Here is an 8315-nt window from a genome sequence, read left to right as displayed (position 1 = left end):
TGTATCTTCAATAAATGTCTCTGTCTTTTGTTACATGGTACTTTTCCAGTAGATAGATAAGAAGTCTTTCAATTATTTTCCAGTAGGTGGCGCTAAATGACAATTTTTTTTAAAAATTGTTTCTGGCAGTTCGGCTTTTCAGATCTTTATGGGGTGGGGGGAAATGGCCTGTCTTCCCTGGGAAGGTGGGTGCCTGCCCTATAATTTAGTTACCCTGGTCGCAGGGGTCCAACCCCACAGGGGAATGCAGTGGGCAATGCTGCTCCAAATCCGTGAAATCCCAGTGTTGTCCCTCTGCAGCCACACACAGCCCTTAGTGTAGCCACAATGTGTGTTGTGTTGGGGGTAGGGAGGGGGAGCCTGGCTGACTCGTTTGTTGCTTTGCCCTCATGGTAATGGCGACCTCAGACCTCGTGGAATACCACTGCACCCTGACCCTGGAATTAGACAGAAAGTGGCCTTCGCTCAGGGAAAAAGTGATTCTGTAGAACCAGTTCTCGTGTTTGCAGATAATGTGCTCTGCAACCAAGCACAAAGGGTAAAGGGAGGTGAGCTCTGGGAGGTTAAGGAGCAGCCAGGCTTTGTGGCTTTGTTTCTCTGTGTGGAATGCCCATTGCCAGACAGCAGTGGCCGCGCCTCTGTGATGTGTTCCTGCCCGGGTCACTGGGCTAAGCTGCAGCTCCTACTGCTCGCTTCTGCAGGAGTGCTCACTAGAATGTCTGTGCTCCTCCCAGCTGAAGGGAGTGCCAGCCACAGTCTGATTCCTTCCCTCTGGAGTGTAGGCCTCCAGTGATCTCCCAGCTGTGCAACTGCATCTGTGGCTCCTTTGAGCTTTTCTGCCTTCTGATCTCCCCAGTTTGCTTCCACTTACCCACCATTAGATGGTTCAATGCATAAGTTTGTAGTTGAGGAGGGGATCCTTTACTGCATTACAGCTATTCAAATTATTTTGAAACTTCAAGGGGAGAGAGAAAGGAGGTCTTTCACAATGCCAATTTTTTGAAATGCATTTTCAGAACCTCTTTTAATTGCATGTCTGTCTTGCAGTTCTTAAAAATGAATTAATGCAGATACATCTTGGAAGAAATACTTGTATTGTGTGTAAGATTTCAGAGGGCAGAAAGTGCAGATGACATAGAACCTTCATGTCAAAGAGCACAGGCAACAAAACTTCCCCCTGACCCAGCACTGACCCTATTTCACTCCTTGTTAAACAGGGACTGACACAAGCAAACAGGAAAGTGGGTCACCTGCAAGCACAGGATGTCAGTGTCCCCCACACCCCAGTGGGTTTCCACTTACACAGGAATTACAGTGAATCGCCAGAGTGAGGGCTGTTTCCCTCTTTAGTGAATCTAGCCAACTATAGAAATCCGTTCAGCATCTTGAAAAGGCAGGCCCTGTTTTTTATTCCCTTACTAAGATTGACTGCTATGATTCCCAGGTCTCCTTTAGCAGCTTAACCATGGCCATCTCTGAGCTGTCCATGTAAATTATGTGGCTGTGCCTCCAAATGGCTACAGTGAGTGCCTCTGGTGAGCTGGCACAGGGACAGATGACATCCTGGCACACACAAGGATGTAGAGAAGAGGAGGAAGAAATCCCACAAACTTATTTTCTAAGTTCAACAGCTATCAGCATTTGGCATATCTGGTCTCACCCCCAACACACACACATGCACGCTCAGACCGGAGTACTTTAAAGCGAATCCCATTCCTGGGGCCCATCCTTTCACGCACATATATTTTGGCTGTGAGGGTCGCCCCAGTCTGCCAGTGTTCCCCCTCCCCAGTGCCTGGATGCCATGGTCTCCTCAGTACCTCTGATTGCCTCAGGGAGAGGTTCTGTGACTGACTATAGGACGTTGTAAAAATGTGATGAGACGTTGATGTTAGCACTTCCAGAGACATTTCATTTTTATGTGGCATCTGCAAGCCTTTGCTAAGGCAAACAGATGGCTGGTGTGTGAGAATTCTAAGGAGAGGGAGTGAGTGCTGGCCCGCCGGCCCTGGTCGGCTGACTCCTGCGGCCCATGGGCCTGCCTTGTCTCTGGCCCTCTCCTACTTAGAATATGGGCACTTGCCCCCATGCTGGTGGCCTTGCTACTTTCCTGTGAGACTCAGATGCCCGTGTGTCCAGAATAAGTTCTGGCCCAGCCTAATTTCACCAGCCAACAGATAGGTTCTGTTGACAGCTGGCCTTCACAGACCAGCTCAGCCACCTCGAGAGGGTCCTGGGGACAGGCGTTTCCATCTGCTGTGACCCCTCAAGGCCTGTCCTGGCACAGTCGTGTGGACACCCGCTCACCCCTCCCCATGCCAGGCATCGCAGGGACACTGACTTTTTCTGCTGTGACATCTTCAAGGGAAAAAATGAGCTTCTCTCACCCCAATAAGTAGAAGAGAATAAATACACAGGATATAGCTGACATACCGAAAATAGCCAAATCAATAAAGTTATTGGTGAAAATGAAAACTGTGTCTCTTATTTTATAGAAAAAAAACAAATAGACTTTTTGGCCAACCCTATAAATACTCTTATATTTGGTGCAGATACATTGAGCTAATAGTTTCTGTTTTATTCTTATTGCTGCATTTAATGGTTTGTTTGTTTGAAATTGAGTTTGATTTTGGGGTTTTTTAAGTATATTTTATCAATTATTCTATTAGAGTTGTCCCATTTTCCCGCCCTTTATTCCCTTTGGCCCTGTACCCCACCTCCCACTCACATTCCCCACCCTTAGTTCATGTCCATGGGCCATACATATAAATCCTTTGGCTTCTCCATTTCCTATAGTATCTTGTATATTTTGTACCTACCAATTATGCTTCTTATTCTCTGTATCTTTTCCCCCAGTCTCCCCCCCCTCCCCACTGATAAACCTCCATGTGATCTCCATTTCTGTGATTCTGTTCATATTCTTCTTGTTCACTTAGTTCATTTTTGGTTTTTTAGGTTTGGTTGTTGATAGTTGTGTTTGTTGTCATTTTACTGTTCATATTATTGATCATCTTCTTTTTCTTAGATAAGTCCCATTAACATTTCATATAATAAGGTCTTGGTGATAATGAATTGCTTTAACTTGACCTTTTCTAGGAAGCACTTTATCTTCCCTTCCATTCTAAACAATAGCTTTGCCTGATAGAGCAATTGTGGATGTAGGTCCTTGTCTTTCATGACTTTGAATAGTTCTTTCCAGCCCCTTCTTGCCTGTAAGGTTTCTTTTGAGAAATTAGCTGATAGTCTTATGGTAACTCTACTGTAGGTAACTGTCTCCTTTCTTCTTGCTGCTTTTAAGATTCTCTCCTCATCTGTAGTCTTGGGTAATGTAATGATGATGTGCCTGGGTGTGTTCCTCCTTGGGTCCAACTTCTTTGGGACTCTCTGAGCTTCCTGGACTTCCTGGAAGTCTTTTTCCTTTGCCAGCTTAGAAAAGTTCTTCATTATTCCTTCAAGTTAGTTTTCGATTTCTTGCTCTTCCTTTTCTCCTTCTAGCACCCCTTTGATTTGAATGTTGGAACATTTCAAATTGTTTCTGGAAGTTCCTAAGCCTCTCCTCATTTTTTTTGAATTCTTATTTCTTCATTCTGTTCTCGTTGAATGTGTGTTTCTTCCTTCTGCTCCAGATCATTGATATGAGTCTTGGTTTCTTTGCCTTCGCTGTTGTTTCCCTGTACATTCCTCTTCATTTCACTTTTCTAGCCTTCACTTTTTTCTCCATTTTGTGACCATACTGAACCATTTCTCTGAGCATCCTGATTACCAGTGTTTTGAACTCTACATCTGATAGGTTAGCTATCCCTTCACTGCTTAGTTCCATTTTTGGAGGTTTGATCTCTTCTTCTATTTGGGCCATATTTCTTTGTCTTGGTGTAGCTCTTATGTTGTAAGGAGCAGAGCCTTAGGTATTCACCAGGGCAGGCAAATCGTTTGTCCACATTGTGGTGCTGTATGTGGGTGAGGGGTCAAAGAGGGAACAATGACACTTGCTCAGTTCTTGTCTGGCTTTTAGTCACTTCCCCTGCTACCCACAAGCAAATTGGGCCCTTCTGGTGCTGATTCTCAGGTAGGTTTGTATACATTCTAGGACCCTTTGGGTCTCTCCAACAAACTCTCCTGTGAATCACTGAGTATTTCCTGCCCTTTGCAACAGCATGGATGGAACTGGAAAGCATTATGCTAAGTGAAATAAGCCAGGGGTTGAAAGTCAAATACCATATGATCTCACCTTTAACAGGAACCTAAACAGCAAAACAAACAAGCAAGCAAAATATAACCAAAGACACTGAAATAGAGAACAGGCAGACAGTGACCAGAGAGGAGAGGGGAGGGAATTTCAGGGGAAAAGGGGAAGGATTTACAAGAACTAGTATAAAGGACACATGGACAACAACTAAGGGGGGTGGAAATGGGAGGGAGGTGGGGAGCACTGAGTAGGGGTAGGCTGGGATGGGAGTAAAAAACAGAAACCTGTACTTGAAAAATAATTAAATAAAAAATAAGTTAATTTTTAAAAACTAAGAATAAAGTAACAGAAAATTTTTTTAAAATCAAAACTGAGGTGAGGTCACTGGCATTTTGACATCGGACCGAGTCTCATTTCTGGTACAGCTGTGACACGGACCACAGCACAACTCACCGCGAGCCTTGCACATTCGTGTGTGAACGTTCGTCCATACGCATCCTATCTTGGCTCCGCACCGTAACATCTTGTTCCGAGTTATGTATGCGAATGTGCTGGTTTCCATCTTGCTGTCTGCTCACCCATTCCGAGTGTCCGGTGGAGAATCTTGAAGGAGGCCCCAGAGGAGACCCCAGTGAGACAAGGAGACTGTGCTAACACCCATCCGCATGCCCAGGGGTGGGGCTCGCTCAGGGAGCTGAGAAGCAAGCCTCCCCAGACTCAGGAGATCCCGACTGGTGTGCCCTGGCCTTCGACCAGAAGAGCCTCCCCAGGAACAATGAGATGTCCTGGATAAGTCACTGGCAAACCACGTCAGTCCTCTGAGCCCAGCTTCTTCATCTATCACAGCAGGTTGTGGTGGGACCTAAATTAGGTAAGGTAGAGAGGGAAGCCTTTGAAAGCCGCAGCCTACACATTAATGCTAATTCATGAGATGGAGATGCGGAGATGCAGGCAGGAGGCCTCGGGGACCAGGACCGACATTGACTCTGGGAGGGTTTGTGGAACTTGGGGTGCGGCCACGCTCCTGGGAGGGTCCATGGTTTCAGGGCCAAGTCCCCAGGGTTGGTTGTCAAGCACAGCAGAAGAGAGCACCACGTCTGGGAGCCGGAGACTAGCCCTGCTGTGGGCGTTACGGGGGAAGTTGAGGGGACCCAGACCTGGAGAGACAAGGATACCGGACTAGGGAACCGCAGAAGCGGAAGTGTGACGAACGCACAGCAGGGCAGTCCCAAGCCCGATTTAGGCCGAATGTCACCACCTCTGGGTCCGCACTGTTTCCATTTCCTTACACGCTGTTGGGCGTGAGACCTTCCACTTCTTTCTTGATTACCCTTTAAAATAATTTTTTAAAACTGCATGTCTTCTCACAGACTTTAAAGTTAACATCTCAAGCATGTCTTTAAAAGTTTTAATAGTTGCAAAAGATATAGCTTCTGGAGCATTGGAAATATTGAACATTTAAAAATTAAACTCATATGACTTTTCAGAATGTTTCCAGTATAATACAATACCATAGTAATTTGGCTTCAACCATAATTCACTCTAATATGCACCAACAAGCTTGTTTTAGTAGACAAAACATTATTTCATTTACTCCTTAAAGTGGTATTTCCACTTCATTCTTCCCAAGTAATTTTATGTTAATGTGATATATTTTATGTCTGAAATCCAATTATTAACCACCCAGCAAAAATATCTACATACTGTGAAATTAATCTTGCACTTTAACTAATTTGAAATTAATTTTAAAACTTTCCTGTGACCATGTAGCTGTGAGTATCAAAGAAATATTTCTGGACTGAATCACCATTGTAGGCAGTACTCATTTGTAATTTATCAAAACAAATATAATTTTTATAAATTATTGTTAGACATAAAAAGTAAAATTTTACAGGTTTTCTTTCTATTTATTTATTTATTTATAAATATTTTATTTATTTATCTTTAGAGGGGAAGGGAAGGAGAGAGGGAGAGAGAAATATCAACACATGGTTGCCTCTTGTGCTGCATCCCCTGCTGGGAACTGGCCTGCAACCCAGGCATGTGCCCTGACTGGGAATCGAACCACGATTATCTTGTTTGCAGGCCCATGCTCAATCCACTGAGCTACACCAGCCTGGGCTTATTTTTATTTTAGCAAGAGGAGAAAGGAGGGAGAAAGAGAGGGAGAGAAACATTGCGGTACAAAAGAAACATCAGTTGGTTGCCTCTCACATGCCCCCAAATGGGGACCTGGCCCACAACCCAGGTGTGTGTTCTGACCAGGAATCAAACAAGTGACCTTTTGATTTGAAGGCCAGCACTCAATCCACTGAGCCACAGCAACCAGGGATAATACATAAAATTTTATTGAAAAATAAAGCTACCATAGATTGTGTTCCTCTCCAACAGTATTTCAATTTTGCAATTATTGTTGTTAACAGTTACTGTACACACTATGAAACCTTTTTCATAAAAACAACTAGGTGAGATTGAAACGAATTTTATCATGGCAACGTCAATTACCGAGCTCCTTCTGATTCAACATTCTATCATGAAAATTATTTTTGATGATCCAATTCTCTGACAACTCAGTTAGGTCTTCCCTCAATTTTCATGAAAGCAGAAAATTAGAAATCTGAGTTACAAAGAGATGTATTAGTCAGTCAATAGACTCACTCACGCAGGTTCTCACAAAACAGCACCTGCCTGGCATCCCAGAGATCGGCCTCCCCTGGGCGATGCACGGACTAAGACGCGGGGAGTGAGGGGACCGCTTGCTTCTGTGAAACGGAAGCTGTGGAAGGGGGATGAGGGGAGGCCCTCCTGCCGCGGACGGGCAGGGCTCACTGCCTTTCAGCTCTGGGCAGCGCTCTTCCAGGGAAGGGTGCACCTGTGGGGGGCAGGCCCGGGGTTCCTTTTTCAAATCTGTGTGCGATGTACCCTTAGCGGGCCCCCGTGTGCCCACCAGGGATGTGGGTCCCCAGATGTTAAGTCCACTACCTGGAATGTCCCCACTGGGTTGGGAGCTGAGTCTCATTGGAGCTGGAGACCCTGGACAGCTGGGGCTCCCCTGACTTCTCCAAACGACCTTGTCCAAACTGGGTTTTGTGGGACATCAGTGCCCTTGGACATGTTAGTGATTCCTAGTGAGGACTCCCAGGTCAAAATCAGTTTGGGAGGTTATTAGAGAGCAGGAGGTGCCCAGCATGTGAATGAGACCCCCGGTAATTCATGCAACAAAAGAGCAATTTAAAAATGGGTGATGTTGAGGAGGACAAGAGGATTGTTGTTCAGAAGGGAGCCCCGCACCTTACCTCGGGATAGGGAGGCAAGCACAAGACTGGACCAAATCTCCATGGTCTTTTTGGGCAAAAGACAAGTCAGGCCCCTGGATTTCCTTACACAGATGCCAACAAGAACAAAGGCATCACCTGGGGAGAGGCTACACTGAGGGGTATTTGGAGAATCCCAAGAATTACATCCCTGGAATAAAAATGATCTTTGCTGGCAGTAAGAAGTGTTCAGAAAGGGGAGATTTGTTAGCTATCTCAAAAAAGCTATGAATGAGTAAATGTTGGCCACAGCTTTATTTATTACGAAGGTCGCATGGCTTTTTTTATGTGTACTGTACTGCAGTGGACCTCACACACCAGAATGCAGGTCACGAATGGCTGATGGAACATCTCTCTGGGGCAATTCTGATTTAAATAAGATTGGCCTGTGATTAAATGGATATGATCAGCACTTTGAACTTGGATGATTATTTCGATTCAGCAACTGCTATCACAGTTTTCCCTCCTAAAAATATGTCTGGGCTTGATTTGTAATATTCAACTCCACAGACATGGTGCGTGCCCCCTCAAAACCTGCAGTGGGTTTTATACTTCGATTTGTGTAACTGGTATATTAAGATGTTTAAATACTGAGGCAAGTCCTTCGCTGTTCACTAGGAAATCAAGCCTCGCTGTGCTTAACACTGTGGTCGGGAGCCTGTTAAAAGGCTGGGGCCACGATAAGCTGGCATGTCACTTTGCCTTTTTGGTCCTCACTGTGCCATTTCATTCAAACGCCCTGTATCTAACCTGTTGCCTTTACTTAATGAAAGGCGTTGTAGTGCGGTTTGTGTATAATGTCCAATGAAGAGTAT

General features: G+C 45.0%; 1 pseudogene; it reads left to right on the top strand.

The window, feature by feature from the left end:
* The first annotated feature begins 7423 nt into the window (after positions 1-7423).
* LOC128627519 (cytochrome c-like) lies at positions 7424-7739 on the top strand (annotated as a pseudogene).
* The last annotated feature ends 576 nt before the right edge of the window (positions 7740-8315 follow it).

This window comes from Artibeus jamaicensis, unplaced genomic scaffold, assembly GCF_021234435.1.
Source record: "Artibeus jamaicensis isolate MK-2021 breed Jamaican fruit bat unplaced genomic scaffold, CSHL_Jam_final contig_426, whole genome shotgun sequence".
In the NCBI taxonomy this organism is placed as follows: Eukaryota; Metazoa; Chordata; class Mammalia; order Chiroptera; family Phyllostomidae; genus Artibeus; species Artibeus jamaicensis.
The sequence above is the reverse complement of the archived record's forward strand: the minus strand, read 5'-3'. Positions and strand labels throughout refer to the sequence as shown.